Below are 13,494 nucleotides of genomic sequence, written 5' to 3'. Positions count from 1 at the left end.
AACTATTGCATACCACCCTTTAGCTTCAGGTGTTAGGTCTCCCCTTCTCAAGACTCTTGGAGCCCCTCTTGTTTTTCTCACCCATTCAGCTCTGATAGCACAAAGGTCTTCAGCAATAGTTGCATAGTCAGGTTCTCCTATCATCCTTTCTTCATAACTTGCTTGGCTGAAATGTATGTTTTTCAGGCCAAGAGTTTTCATGATTGCTTTAGGACTGAAGTCAACTTCCACCCCTCTCACATAGCTTTTGTATGTGGGTTTCTTGGTTGGATCCTCCCTTACTGCATTTGCATAAAACTCTTTCACCAGGTTGATGTTGATTTTAGTGATTGGCTTAGTCAGGAGCTCCCACTTCCTCTTTTTGATCTTTTCCCAAACACCTGGGAACTCATCCTTTTCAAGGTCAAAGGGAACCTCAGCTAGTACCGTTTTAGGTCTCATCCATTCGGCTTGAATCTCATGGAAAACTGATCTGTATCTCCATGCATCGAATTCCCTGTTTTCCTCCATTGGCTGCTTGTCTTTTCTTCTTTTGTGGCTAGATGAAGCTGCCATTGGTTCCTTAGTTTTGGTAAGTGACAAGCTAAAGTTGACAAGGTGAAGAAAGAAGTGTTGTTGGAAGTGTGGGGAGGTTGTTTTCGGCAAGAGATAGTTTATGCTATGATGAAGGAAATGTGCATGAAGGAGATTTGGTGGTGTTGAACTTGTTCCCCAAGTGGTTCTTTATAGTGCCCGTAAGTGCAAAATGGACGGTTAGGGTGATTTGTGAAGGGTGGCTTGATGGTAAATATATGAATTAGGGAGAAGGACGAATTGCTTTTCATTTTCTTGGAAGTATTCTGGTGCATTAGGTTGTACATGTAGCTATCTTTTCTTGCAGAACTTCCTTTTCCCATGTGTTAGTTTCAAAGACTTGTGAATTTTCTTTTTGACCAAGCACCGTACCTCCCTTTGTCTTTTTCCTCATTTTTTTCTTTTCTTTTGTACCTGCACAATCAAACAAGTTTGCTATCATTTTTCGGTCCATGTGAATTATGAATAGTACTTGCACATGTAAATCAATGATTGTCTTTATGAGCTTATAGCCGTGACTTCTACATGTATGCACACTTATTATTTGGACACCAAACTTAGTGTTTGGTCAAGTCTCCTGATGACATGAAATCCATATTGGTTGTCCTTAATGAATGTGCTTAATTCTAATAAATCATAGTCACCTTGGCTCTTTGATTCTAAACAAATTTACTACCCTAAGTAATTGAAACCAAAGCATTAAAACATGCGAATGGTATACTTGTCATGAATTTCGAAATCCAGAGGAACTTCGTGCTTTTCATGAACCGTGTTCAAAGAGGAACACCAAACTTAATCTTTGGTTGTGCACTAAAAATTGAATGCATTTTGAATAAAATTTGGGGTGCCTTCAGGCACACCAAACTTAGAGGCAAATTGCATTTTACATGCAATGTTTAGTGCACTCTTTCAGCAGTTGTCCTGAGGATTCAAGTTCATGCATAAGAAACCATGCTTTATTAGATGCACAACAAAATAAAAAAGTAAGGATATTAAACATGGTTGCCTCCCATGAAGCGCTTCTTTAACGTCACTAGCTTGACGGTTGTCCTTGTTAGGGTGGATTGTAGTGCTTGACGTCTTCTCCTCTCACTATGAAACGTCCCCACTTGATTCATTCATGACCTCTAAATGTTCCATATAAAGAACTTTCCTGATTGTGAACACTTGAGGGAGCTGGGAAGGAATGGTTTTGAGGCCAGTGGGATTGGTAGATAATGACTTGATATCACGTTATCTCCCGGAGAAAAACCTTCAGTGGGAATTTTCTTGTTTCTCCACCCTCTTGGCAATCTCCCTATCACTCTTCCCTTTCTCTTGAGGATTTCTTCATTGACCCTTATGTCAGGAGAATCCTTCTGATCTGTTTCCACTGATTCTTGTGGCTTTAACTCTTGCAACTCTTGTTTGCCTTCCAAGGACTGTTTTAGAGTTTCAGCTGCTGGATTACTTTCCTCCAAACACAGATGGCTACTATCATCCTTAGGCTTTTCAGGTTCTGGTTCAGGCTCAGATGCAGGTTTGAAAACTTTGAAAATGAGCTGTTCATCATGTATTCTCAGAATTAGCTCTCCTTGTTCTACATCTATGAGCGCTCTAGTAGTGGCTAGAAATGGTCTGCCCAGAATGATAGGGTGTAAGTAGCTTTCCTCCATGTCCACAATGACAAAGTCTGTGGGGAAGTAATAATCCCCCACTTTCACCAGCACATTTTCAACTACCCCTTCAGCTTGCTTCTGAGTTTTGTCAGCCAGTTGTATGATTACATCAGTGGATCTCACCTCATTCAGTTGTAGCCTCTTCATAAGAGTTAGAGGCATCACATTTATGCTAGCTCCTAGATCACAGAATCCTCTGTCAATTTTTGTTTCCCCTATGATGCAAGGGATATGAAAACTTCCTGGGTCCGTTTTCTTAGAGAGTGTGTCCTTCTTGATGAGAGCACTGCATTCTTTGTTCATTGTTACTGTTTGTCCTCCCTTCAAAACTCTTTTCTTGCTTAACAATTCCTTTAAATACTTGATGTGTGTAGGCATTTGATGGAGAATCTCAAGAAAGGGAATATTGACCTGGAGAGAGTTAAATGTCTCTAAAAACCTTGAATAGGTTTTCCCTTTTTCACCTCCTCCTAACCTCTGAGGAAATGGTGCTTTTGGTTGGTATATTTCCAGCATGCCTTTTTGCAGTTCCTTGGCTTGCTCAGTTCCACTTTCCTGCTTAACTTCTTCCACACCTTCCTTCAAGATTTCTGGCTCCTGTTTTGAGGGCCTGATTCCTTCTTCTTCTGAAACTTCCTTCAATATGGTGATGGCCTTGCATTCTTCCCATCTCACTCTCTTTTGTTCCCCTTTAGGATTCTTTTCTGTGTCACTAGGGAACACTGCAGTTGATTTGACGGCCTGTTGAGATAGCTCTCCTACTTGAGACTCCATCCTCTTGAGTTTTTCACCATGGTTTCTTAAGGTAGCTCTCACATCATCCCTGAAGCTTTTCAATTCGGTTATGTCTTGACTCATGGTTGCCATCATTCCTTCTATCCGGTTTAATTGATCTTGAAATTGTTGGTTCGGATTAAGTTGAGTAGGTTGATTATTTTGGCTATGATATGATGGTTGGGGGTAAGTGTTTTGTGTGGTTTGGTATGATCTTTGGTTGGAGTTTTGGTATGTGGAATTGTTATGTTGGTTGTGGTTGTAAGGTTTGTGGTTTTGTGGTTGGGTTTGTTGGTTCCCCCACCCAAAGTTTGGGTGATTTTTCCATCCTGGGTTGTAAGTGTTGGAGTGTGGATCATATGATTGCCTTTGTTGGTTTCCCACATAGTTGGCCTCTTCCCAATCACCTCCTTCAATGCTTACTTCCTCTTGATCTTGTGTGTGTATTGCAGCCACTTGCTTTGTTTCTAATTGCCTGGTAAGCTCTGCTAGTTGCTTGGCAAACACCTTGTTTTGGGCTAGAATGGTATCAACATGGTTCAGCTCCATGACTCCCTTAGTGTTGTGCCTTTCTGATGCATAGTAGTACTCATTCTCAGCCACTGTCTCAATCACTTCAATGGCCTCTTCCACAGTCTTTTTCCTGTTCAATGAACCTCCTGATGAATGGTCTACAGCCTTCCTTGATTCATAAGAGAGTCCATCATAGAAAATATGCAATTGCACCCAATCATGGAACATGTCTGGTGGGCATTTCCTTGTCAAATCCTTGAATCTCTCCCATGCCTCGTAGAGAGTTTCACCATCTTGTTGTCTAAAAGTCTGAACCTCAGATCGAAGCCTATTGACTTTTTGTGGGGGGTAGAAACGTGCCAGAAACTTGCTTTCCACCTCATCCCATGTTGTTAGACTCCCTCTTGGGAATGATTCCAGCCACTTAGCTGCCTTGTCCCTAAGTGAAAATGGGAACAAAAGCAGTTTATAGGCATCTTCCTGGACTCCATTGGACTTCACAGTGTCACAAATTCTCAAGAATTTTGTGAGATGTTGGTTGGGATCTTCATTAGCACTTCCACCAAATGAACAATGATTCTCCACCAGTGATATTAGCTGTGGTTTGAGCTCGAAATTGTTGGCCTGAATGGGTGGTTTCTGGATGCTGCTACCACAATTCCCAGAGGTTGGGTTTATGTATGAACTAAGAACCCTCCTCTCAGGAATGGCATTGTTTCCTTCAGCTCTCTCATGGTTGTGAACTTCTCTATCCATGTTGAGATCTAGAGCTTCCTCAAAATTGTCCTCAGACTCTCCTTCAGATTCTTCTTCTCCCAGTACTCTCTTCCCTCTTGCTTCCCTTCTAAGTCTATGAAGGGTCCTCTCTGGTTCGGTATATGGAGGAGTTGATGTCTCTCCTCTCCTACCTGTCATACAAGAACACAGCACAGGCAACAAACAAGTGAAATACTCTTGGTTAATGGAAGAGTATGGTTAGAGCAATTGAGGAATTAATTCAAACAGTTAGTGAGTCAGTGAGTTAGTTGCTTGAATTTAAAGGCATAAAGAAAGAAAGCATGTAACCAAGTGCAGAAATTAAAATTCAACAAATAACTTGTACTGAATTAATCAAAACAGAAAAAAAATGCTCAATCTAGTTAACTTCCAATTTGAGAATTGTCAATCGAAAACCAATCCCCGGCAACGGCGCCATAAACTTGATGCGCATAAACTAGTTATGCTACGATTTAGGAAATTGCACGATCGGCAAAATTCCTTCCGGCAAGTGCACCAGTTATCGTCAAGTAAAAACTCACAATAGAGTGAGGTCGAATCCCACAAGGATTGGTTGAGTGAGCAATTCGGATTAGAAGTGTGTTCTAGTTGAGCGGAATCAAGATTGAGGTGAGAATTGCGGAATGTAAAATTGGCGGGAAAAGTAAATGACAAGAAATTGAAATGGCGGAATCTTAAATTGCATGAATTAAAGAGCAGAAACTAAATTGCTGAAATTAAAAGGGAATGGGGTGGTTGCATGAGTTGAGTTGCAGAATGTAAAGAGAAGATGAGAATCAGAATTGGGGGATTCATTGGGTTATAGGAGATATTGAGATCTCCGAATCAAAACATGTTTATCTCTTCCTCAAGCAATGCGTTCATTGAATTTTGCTTGGCAATCTTATATGATTGGATCCCAATCCCTTGGCTCACCAATTCTCTCTAAAAATGAACAAATTCCCAATCCCTTGGTTTAAATGTTCATAAGAAGAGATGATGCTCGATCACTGATTATACCACACAGTTTCATGAACCACAATTTGGTAGGATTACATGTCACAATATCCATCCAAACCCCAATCCAATTCACTGTGAGAAAACTTCTCTAGCATGAATCCTCCATTCCTTTCCCAAGGTTCCGAAGGATTCCAATTATGGGTAGTTTCTTTCCCAAGACAACTGCCCAATGGAATTAGATCGAGAAGCTTTCTAACAAAATTCAAGAGAAAAGATTGAAGAAGAAGATAAACTATTATTGATTCATTGAATTACAATAGAGCTCCCTAACCCAATGAAAGGGGTTTAGTGAGTCATAGCTCTGAATTCAATTACAAAGATATGAAAACTAGCTAAAAGTGAAAGTCCAAAGTCCTTCCTCCCTTCAATTCTATCCTATTTATACACTTTCTATATTGAGCTTCTGTTGTGTTTCTTGGGCTTTGAGGCCTCTCCATGCTTTCCTTTTGCCTTGGGTTTATGATCCATAATCTTGTTGAGGCTGTTGATCCAAATTCTGTAACATTCATTGAGCCAACTTAGTGATAATCAAATAATGACACATGACTCAATAAATTGAGATTTCAAACTCATCAATCCTTCAGGCCCAATCCCATAAACCATGATATTCAATTGGGTTTCATACCAGAGTAAGTTTAAGTTAATGTTTGTGCTCAAAGACTAACTTAAACCGCAATATTTTTGGCCCAGAAACCTTTTCCAAGAGTGGCGTTTAAGTTGCAGTTTAAGCTTAAACTGCAGCTTAAACGCCAGACACTTCCAGTGAGGCCTTTTGTAGAAGCACGTTTAAGCTTCAGTTTAAGGTTAAACTGAAGCTTAAACGTGGAAATGGAAGAAGGCAGCCCTGGAGAGTCATGTAGTCGAACACGTTTAAGCTTCAGTTTAAGGTTAAACTGAAGCTTAAACGTGGAGATAGGAAGGGCAGCCCTGGAGGTCGAACACGTTTAACCTCCAGTTTAAGGTTAAACTGGAGGTTAAACGTGGAAATGGAAGGAGGCATCTTGGAGGTCGAACACGTTTAACCTCCAGTTTAAGGTTAAACTGGAGGTTAAACGTGGAAGCTTAGAAGGGTAGCCCTGGAGGTGTCGAACACGTTTAAGCTCCAGTTTGAGGTCAAACTGGAGCTTAAACGTGGAAATGGAGAGAGCAACCCTGGAGGGGAAAACTTGGTCGAACACGTTTAAGCTCCAGTTTGAGGTCAAACTGGAGCTTAAACGTGGAAATGGCTCCCTGGTGCTTTTCCCATTCTGGCGTTTAACCTCCAGTTTAAGGTTAAACTGGAGGTTAAACGTGGAACTCCTTCCTGAGTGGCATTCTCATTCTGGCGTTTAACCTCCAGTTTGAGGTCAAACTGGAGGTTAAACGTGGAATGCTTCTTTGGTGAGGCTTTTCATTCTGGCGTTTAACCTCCAGTTTGAGGTTAAACTGGAGGTTAAACTTCAATTCCAGCATTTCTTAGCCTTCATGATTCTGGCGTTTAAGCTCCAGTTTAGGCTTAAACTGGAACTTAAACTCCACATGTGATATTCAAGCTTCCTTTATTGATTTTGTTGCTTCCTTGCTTAGCCTCTTCTTCCCTGAAATCATCCAAACAAATGCATCAAAGTCTTGCAAAATTTCATGAGAAATCTTCCATTCATAGCATTCAAGTAATATAACTAAAACTCATGGAATTTGCATCAAAATCATATTGTTTGGATGGTTCATTGCTTTGTTATTCTTTTAACCATTCTTGGTTACTTTAAGCTCAAGAAAATGCATAAAACAACTAAAACTAACAGAAAAATGCTAGTGAAACTAGCCTACGATGCCTTGGCATCAACTGACACCCGATGAACCCCCATTGAATGGAACCTCTACATTGACGGCTCATCAAACAAAGCCGGAAATGGAGCAGGAGTTATTCTGGGAAGCGACCAAGGGACCCAACTGGAACTCTCCCTAAGATTCGAGTTTCCCGCCTCAAATAATCAAGTCGAGTATGAAGCCCTACTAGCTGGTTTGAAGCTGGCCAAGGAGGTCAGAGCCCAAAAGCTTACCATCTTCAGCGATTCACAAGTAATCATCTCACAAATAAAAGGAAGCTACCAGGCAAAGGATCCCACCATGAAAAAATACCTAGACAAAACCAATGAATAGCTCGGGAACTTCATGGAATATCAGATCCGGCATATACCTCGGGAGCAAAATGCCCGAGCCGATGCACTTTCAAAACTAGCCAGCACCAAACCAGGGGGCAATAATAGAAGCCTCATCCAAGAAACCCTACAATGCCCATCGACCTCAAGGGAAGAGAATCTCCTAAATATATCAGACTAGGAACAAGGGTGGATGACCCCCATAGTCAACTACCTCAAGTCCGAAACACTCCCCACAGAAAAGAAGGACGCAAAGAAGCTCGTATGGGAGACACAATACTACACATTGGTACACGACGTTCTGTACAGAAGAGGAATCTCAACACCCCTCCTAAAGTGTGTTCTGACTTCTGCCACAGGAGAGGTCTTGGAGGACGTTCACAGTGGCATGTGCGGCACTGATGCACGAAATTGTGATCATCAATGGCGCCAACAGCTTGGTACGCACAATTGTAATCTCAACTCTTTATCACAACTCCGCACAACTAACCAGCAAGTGCACTGGGTCGTCCAAGTAATAAACCTTATGTGAGTAAGGGTCGATCCCACGGAGATTGTCGGCTTGAAGCAAGCTATGGTCATCTTGTAAATCTCAGTCAGGCAGATTCAAATGGTTATGGAGGATTAATAATTAAAATATAAATAAAACATAAAGATAGAGATACTTATGTAATTCATTGGTGAGAATTTCAGATAAGCGTATGGAGATGCTTTGTCCCTTCTGTCTCTCTGCTTTCCTACTGTCTTCATCCAATCCTTCTTACTCCTTTCCATGGCAAGCTGTATGTTGGGCATCACCGTTGTCAATGGCTACATCCCGTCCTCTCAATGAAAATGATCCAAATGCTCTATCACAGCACGGCTAATTATCTGTCGGTTCTCGATCATGTCGAAATAGAATCCAGTGATTCTTTTGCATCTGTCACTACGCCCAACACTCGCGAGTTTGAAGCCCGTCATAGTCATTCAATCCCTGAATCCTACTCGGAATACCACAGACAAGGTTTAGACTTTCCGGATTCTCAAGAATGGCCGCTAATGAATTCTAGCTTATACCACGAAGATTCTGATTAAGGAATCCAAGAGATACACGCTCGGTCTTAAGGTAGAACGGAAGTGGTTGTCAGTAACGCGTTCATAAGAGAGAATGATGATGAGTATCACGAATCATCACATTCATCATGTTGAGGTGTAGCGAGTATGCTAGAACAAGAATAAGCTGAATTAAATAGAAAATAGTAGTAATTGCATTAATACTCGAGGTACAGCAGAGCTCCACACCTTAATCTATGGTGTGTAGAAACTCTACCATTGAAAATACATAAGAACAAGGTCTAGGCATGGCCGAATGGCCAGCCTCCCAAAGAGGGTTCAATCATAAAAACATCATTGAAAGCTTCTAAGATAATCCAAAGATCGAAAGTGATCAAAAGATGTTTCCAAGATACAATAGCAAAAGGTCCTATTTATAGAGAACTAGTAGCCTAGGGTTTACAGAAATGAGTAAATGACGTAAAAATCCACTTCCGGATCCACTTGGTGTGTGCTTGGGCTGAGCATTGAAGATTTCATGTGTAGAGACTTTTCTTGGAGTTAAACGCCAGCTTTTGTGCTAGTTTGGGCGTTTAACTCCAGCTTTTATGCCAGTTCTGGCGTTTTGATGCCAGAATTCTTATGCTGACTTGGAACGCCGGTTTGGGCTATCAAATCTCAGACAAAGTATAGACTATTATATATTTCTAGAAAGCCCAGGATGTCTACTTTCCAACGCAATTAAGAGCGCGCCAATTGGGCTTCTGTAGCTACAGAAAATCCACTTCAAGTGCAGGGAGGTCAGAATCCAACAGCATCTGCAGTCCTTTTTCAGCCTCTAAATCAGATTTTTGCTCAAGTCCCTCAATTTCAGCCAGAAATTACCTGAAATCACAGAAAAACACACAAACTCATAGTAAAGTCCAGAAATGTGAATTTTATTTGAAAACTAATAAAAACATAATAAAACTAACTAAAACATACTAAAAACAATGCCAAAAAGCGTATAAATTATCCGCTCATTACAACACCAAACTTAAATTGTTGCTTGTCCCCAAGCAACTGAAAATCAAATAGGATAAAAAAAAAAGAATATACTATAGACTCCAAAATATCAATGAAACTTAGCTCCAATTAGATGAGCGGGACTAGTAGCTTTTTGTCTCTGAACAGTTTTGGCATCTCACTTTATCCTTTGAAGTTTAGAATGATTGACATCTATAGGAACTCAGAATTCAGATAGTGTTATTGATTCTCCTAGTATAGTATGTTGATTCTTGAGCACAGCTATTTTATGAGTCTTGGCCGTGACTCTAAGCATTTTGTTTTCCAGTATTACCACCGGATACATAAATGCCACAGACACATAATTGGGTGAACCTTTTCAGATTGTGACTCAGCTTTGCTAGAGTCCCCAATTAGAGGTGTCCAGAGCTCTTAAGCACACTCTTTTTGCTTTGGACCACGACTTTAACTGCTCAGTCTCAAGTTTTCACTTGACACCTTCACGCCACAAGCACATGGTTAGGGACAGCTTGGTTTAGCCGCTTAAGCCAGGATATTATTCCTGTGAGCCCTCCTATCCACTGATGCTCAAAGCCTTAGATCCTTCTTATTTTTACCCTTGCCTTTTGGTTTAAAGGGCTATTGGCTTTTTCTGCTTGCTTTTTCTTTTTTTCTTTTTCTTCTTCTTTTTTTTCCTTCTTTTTTTTCTTTTTTTTTTGGAATATTCACTGTTTTTTCTTGCTTCAAGAATCAATTTGATGATTTTTCGGATTATCAATAACATTTCTCCTTTTTCCATCATTCTTTCAAGAGCCAACAATTTTAACATTCATGAACAACAAATTCAAAAGACATATGCACTGTTCAAGCATTCATTCAGAAAACAAAAAGTATTGTCACCACATCAAAATAATTAAACTAGTTTCAAGGATGAATTCGAAATCATGTACTTCTTGTTCTTTTGTAATAAAAACATTTTTCATTTAAGAAAGGTGAAGGATTCAAAGGACATTCATAACTTTAAGGCATAGACACTAAGACACTAATGATCATGTAATAAGACACAAACTTAAATAAAACATAAAGCACAATTTTCGAAAAACAGAAAATAAAGAACAAGAAAATTAAAGAACGGGTCCACCTTAGTGATGGCGGCTTGTTCTTCCTCTTGAAGATCTTATGGAGTGCTTGAGCTCCTTAATGTCTCTTCCTTGCCTTTGTTGCTCCTCTCTCATGACTCTTTGGTCTTCTCTAATTTCATGGAGGAGGATGGAATGTTCTTGGTGCTCCACCCTTAGTTGTTCCATGTTGGAACTTAATTCTCCTAGGGAGGTGTTAATTTGCTCCCAATAATTTTGTGGAGGAAAGTGCATCCCTTGAGATGAATCTCTCCATCTCCCATGACTCGGAGGTGGAAGCTTTTGCCTTCCCTTTCCTCTTTCTAGAGTTTTCTCCGGCCTTAGGTGCCATAAATGGTTATGAAAAAATAAAAAGCAACGCTTTTACCACACCAAACTTAGAAGATTTGCTCGTCCTCGAGCAAAAGAAGAAAGAAGGACGGAGAAGAAGAAAAAAATGGATGAGATGGAGAAGTGGGAGTAATTCGGCCAAGGGGGAGAAGTAGTGTGTATGATGTGTGAAAATGAGGGGGTGAAGATGGGTTTATATAAGGGTGGAGAGAGGGGTAGGGTTCGGTCATGTATGGGTGGTTTTGGGAAGGAAAGTGGTTTGAATTTGGATGGTGAGGTAGGTGGGATTTATGATGGAGGGATATGGATTGGTGAAGGGTTTATGGAGAAGAGGGTAGGATTTGATTGGTGAGGGGTTTTTGGGGAAGAGGTATTAAGGTGATTGGTGAATGGGTGAAAAAGAGAGAGAGATGAGGTAGGTGGGGATCCTGTGGGGTTCACAGATCCTGAGGTGTCAAGGATTTCTCATCCCTGTACCATGTGGCATGCAAAACGCCCCTTGCTGCCAATCCTGGCGTTAAACGCCAGGTTGCTGCCCATTTCTGGCGTTTAACGCCAGCTTCTTGCTCTTTTCTGGTGTTAAACACCAGTCTGGTGCCCATTTCTGGCGTTAAACGCCCAGAATGGTGCCAGACTGGGCGTTTAACACCCATTCTGCTACCCTCACTGGCGTTTAAACGCCAGCAAGTTTCTCCTCCAGGGTGTGCTATTTTTCATTCTATTTTTCATTCTGTTTTTGCTTTTTCAATTGTTTTTGTGACTTCACATGATCATCAACCTACAGAAAACATAAAATAACAATGGAAAATAAATAGATATAATAAAATTGGGTTGCCTCCCAACAAGCGCTTCTTTAATGTCAGTAGCTTGACAGTGGGCTCTCATGGAGCCTCACAGATACTCAGAGCATGATGATGGCCTCTCAACACCAAACTTAGAGTTTGGTTGTGGCCTCCCAACACCAAACTTAGAGTTTGAATATGGGGGTTTTGTTTGACTCTACTTTGAGAGAAGCTTTTCATGCTTCCTCTCCATGGTTACAGAGGGAGATACCTGAGCCTTAAACACAAGGGAGTCCTCATTCACTTGAAGGACTAATTCTCCTCTGTCTACATCAATCACAGCTTTTGCTGTGGCAAGGAAGGGTCTGCCAAGGATGATGGATTCATCCATACACTTCCCAGTGTCTAGGATTATGAAATCAGCAGGGATGTAGTGGCCTTCAACCTTTACCAAGACATCCTCTACAAGTCCATAAGCCTGTTTCCTTGAATTGTCTGCCATCTCTAGTGAGATTCTTGCAGCTTGTACCTCAAGGATCCCTAGCTTCTCTATTATAAAGAGAGGCATGAGGTTTATACTTGACCCTAGGTCACACAGAGCCTTCTCAAAGGTCATGGTGCCTATGCTACAAGGTATTGAGAACTTCCCAGGATCCTATCTCTTTTGAGGTAATCTCTGCCTAGTCAAGTCATCCAGTTCTTTGGTGGGCAAAGGGGGTTCATCCTCCCAAGTCTCATTACCAAATAACTTGGCATTTAGCTTCATGATTGCTCCAAGGTACTTAGCAACTTGCTCTTCAGTCACATCTTCATCCTCTTCAGAGGAAAAATACTCATCAGAGCTCATGAATGGCAGAAGTAAATCCAATGGAATCTCTATGGTCTCAGTGTGTGCCTCAGATTCCCAAGGTTCCTCATGAGGGAACTCCTTGGAGGCCAGTGGACGTCTATTGAAGTCTTCCTTAGTGGCGATCACTGCCTCTTCCTCCTCTCCAAGTTCAGCCGTGTGGGTCATGTTGATGGCCTTGCACTCTCCTTTTGGATTCTCTTCTGTATTGCTTGAAAGAGTACTAGGAGGGGGTTTAGTAATTTTCTTGCTCAGCTGACCCACTTGTGCCTCCAAATTTCTAATGGAGGACCTTGTTTCAGTCATGAAACTTTGAGTGGTTTTAATTAGATCAGAGACTATGGTTGCTAAGTTAGAGTGGCTCTGCTTAGAATTCTCTGTCTGCTGCTAAGAAGATGATGGAAAAGGCTTGCTATTGCTTAACCTATTTCTTCCACCATTATTGTTGTTGAAGCCTTGTTGAGGCCTCTGTTGGTCCTTCCATGAGATATTTGGATGATTTCTCCGTGAAGGATTATAGGTGTTTCCATAGGGTTCTCCCATGTAATTCACCTCTTCCATTGATGGGTTCTCAGGATCATAAGCTTCTTCTTCAGATGAAGCGTCCTTAGTACTGCCTGGTGCAGCTTGCATTCCAGACAGACTTTGAGAAATCATATTGACTTGCTGAGTCAATATTTTATTCTGAGCCAATATGGCATTCAGAGTATCAATCTCAAGAACTCATTTCTTCTGATTTGTCCCATTATTCACAGGATTCCATTCGGAAGTGTACATGAATTGGTTATTTGCAACCATTTCAATGAGTTCCTAAGCTTCTGTAGGCGTCTTCTTCAGATAAAGAGATCCTCTAACAGAGCTGTCCAATGACATTTTGGACAGTTCAGACAGACCATCATAGGAGATACCTATGATGCTCCATTCAGA

General features: G+C 41.0%; 1 non-coding gene across 1 annotated transcript; it reads left to right on the top strand.

Annotated features, from left to right (window-relative positions):
* Positions 1–3,744: 3,744 nt before the first annotated feature.
* Positions 3,745–3,848, top strand: LOC112773811 (small nucleolar RNA R71). Its single transcript, XR_003188339.1, has one exon. It is a non-coding gene; the product is annotated as a small nucleolar RNA R71 (small nucleolar RNA).
* Positions 3,849–13,494: the final 9,646 nt, after the last annotated feature.

The sequence above is a fragment of the Arachis hypogaea genome, chromosome 18 (assembly GCF_003086295.3).
Source record: "Arachis hypogaea cultivar Tifrunner chromosome 18, arahy.Tifrunner.gnm2.J5K5, whole genome shotgun sequence".
NCBI classification, from domain to species: domain Eukaryota; kingdom Viridiplantae; phylum Streptophyta; class Magnoliopsida; order Fabales; family Fabaceae; genus Arachis; species Arachis hypogaea.
The sequence above is the reverse complement of the archived record's forward strand: the minus strand, read 5'-3'. Positions and strand labels throughout refer to the sequence as shown.